We start from the raw sequence: 3069 nt of genomic DNA, 5'->3' as shown, positions 1-3069 counted from the left end.
TAGGAACTGAACTATAGAGGACCACTATGTCCTGATAGGAACTGAACTATAGAGGACCACTCTGTCATGATAGGGAACTGAACTATAGAGGACCACTCTGGTGTCATGATAGGAACTGAACTATAGAGGACACTCTGGTGTCATGATAGGAACTGAACTATAGAGGACCACTCTTGTCATGATAGGAACTGAATATAGAGGACCACTCTGTGTGTCATGATAGGAAACTGAACTATAGAGGACCACTCTGTCATGATAGGAACTGACCTATAGAGGACCACTCTGTCATGATAGGAACTGAACTATAGAGGACCACTCTGTCATGATAGGAACTGAACTATAGAGGACCACTCTGTCATGATAGGAACTGAACTATAGAGGACCACTCTGTCATGATAGGAACTGAACTATAGAGGACCACTCTGTCATGATAGGAACTGAACTATAGAGGACCACTCTGTCATGATAGGAACTGAACTATAGAGGACCACTCTGTCATGATAGGAACTGAACTATAGAGGACCACTCTGTCATGATAGGAACTGAACTATAGAGGACCACTCTGTCATGATAGGAACTGAACTATAGAGGACCACTCTGTGTGTCATGATAGGAACTGACCTATAGAGGACCACTCTGTCATGATAGGAACTGAACTATAGAGGACCACTCTGTCATGATAGGAACTGACCTATAGAGGACCACTCTGTCATGATAGGAACTGACCTATAGAGGACCACTCTGTCATGATAGGAACTGAACTATAGAGGACCACTCTGTCATGATAGGAACTGACCTATAGAGGACCACTCTGTCATGATAGGAACTGACCTATAGAGGACCACTCTGTCATGATAGGAACTGACCTATAGAGGACCACTCTGTCATGATAGGAACTGAACTATAGAGGACCACTCTGTCATGATAGGAACTGAACTATAGAGGACCACTCTGTGTGTCATGATAGGAACTGACCTATAGAGGACCACTCTGTCATGATAGGAACTGACCTATAGAGGACCACTCTGTCATGATAGGAACTGAACTATAGAGGACCACTCTGTCATGATAGGAACTGACCTATAGAGGACCACTCTGTCATGATAGGAACTGACCTATAGAGGACCACTCTGTGTGTCATGATAGGAACTGAACTATAGAGGACCACTCTGTCATGATAGGAACTGAAATATAGAGGGCCACTCTGTCATGATAGGAACTGAACTATAGAGGACCACTCTGTCATGATAGGAACTGACCTATAGAGGACCACTCTGTCATGATAGGAACTGAACTATAGAGGACCACTCTGTCATGATAGGAACTGACCTATAGAGGACCACTCTGTCATGATAGGAACTGAACTATAGAGGACCACTCTGTCATGATAGGAACTGACCTATAGAGGACCACTCTGTGTGTCATTATAGGAACTGAACTATAGAGGACCACTCTGTCATGATAGGAACTGAACTATAGAGGACCACTCTGTCATGATAGGAACTGAACTATAGAGGACCACTCTGTCATGATAGGAACTGAACTATAGAGGACCACTCTGTGTCATGATAGGAACTGAACTATAGAGGACCACTCTGTCATGATAGGAACTGACCTATAGAGGACCACTCTGTCATGATAGGAACTGAACTATAGAGGACCACTCTGTCATGATAGGAACTGAACTATAGAGGACCACTCTGTCATGATAGGAACTGAACTATAGAGGACCACTCTGTCATGATAGGAACTGAACTATAGAGGACCACTCTGTGTCATGATAGGAACTGAACTATAGAGGACCACTCTGTCATGATAGGAACTGACCTATAGAGGACCACTCTGTCATGATAGGAACTGAACTATAGAGGACCACTCTGTCATGATAGGAACTGAACTATAGAGGACCACTCTGTCATGATAGGAACTGAACTATAGAGGACCACTCTGTCATGATAGGAACTGAACTATAGAGGACCACTCTGTCATGATAGGAACTGAACAATAGAGGACCACTCTGTGTCATGATAGGAACTGAACTATAGAGGACCACTCTGTCATGATAGGAACTGACCTATAGAGGACCACTCTGTCATGATAGGAACTGAACTATAGAGGACCACTCTGTCATGATAGGAACTGAACTATAGAGGACCACTCTGTCATGATAGGAACTGAACTATAGAGGACCACTCTGTCATGATAGGAAGCTGGCGTACACTGTAATGTAGTAACTCATGTAGACACAACATACACTTCCATGTTGCTGTTTGTATTTCATATTTCAGCTGTAGACGGTGCCTGTGATTTATCAGTGTAACATCCGAGTGTATTCATGTGTTTGGTCATGAAGCTCTCTGACACGTACACATACAGACACACACACACACACGTACACACACATATACACACACACACACACATACACACGTACACATACAGACACACACACACACACAGAGCGTTTCCCTGTAGACCAGCAGTTAGGCCATTTCAACCAATACTTTGATTCTGTTACAAAATGGAGATTGTTAAACTACACTTTTGAACAGTAAATAGTGATTGAGCATTATTAATTAATCATCCCAGGTATTAATCGTCAAACCAGCTATTTTTAACGTGCCATTATAGCATGAACCTGACACATACAATTATTCATAACTTGTAGATCTGTGCTTCAGTGTTTTCTAACAGAGCAGCTATCTATGAACCTGTAAGGCCAGTTTCCCGGACCCAGATGAAACCTATTCCTCTCCTGGACTAAAAAGCACATACAAATTGAGATTCTCCACTGAGCATGCTTTTTACTCCTGGACTAGGCTTAGGGAAACCGGCCTTAAAAAAAGTGGTCTGGATATATGTCACACTCTTAGGATCAGTTTCTCAGACACAGATTAAGCATGTTTTTAAATCCTGGACTAGGCTTGATCTGTGTCCGAGAAACTGTCCCTTAGTGTCTAGAGAAATGTTCTGTCGTCTCCCCTCCGTCTGGAAAGAGCAGGTTTTCTTTATGTTTTATACACTCAGCGTAGGTGTTCTACTGTCTGGAAACTGACTGGAGAAACATGC

The sequence above is a fragment of the Salmo trutta genome, unplaced genomic scaffold (assembly GCF_901001165.1).
Source record: "Salmo trutta unplaced genomic scaffold, fSalTru1.1, whole genome shotgun sequence".
NCBI lineage: Eukaryota > Metazoa > Chordata > Actinopteri > Salmoniformes > Salmonidae > Salmo > Salmo trutta.
Note: the sequence above shows the minus strand (reverse complement) of the source record.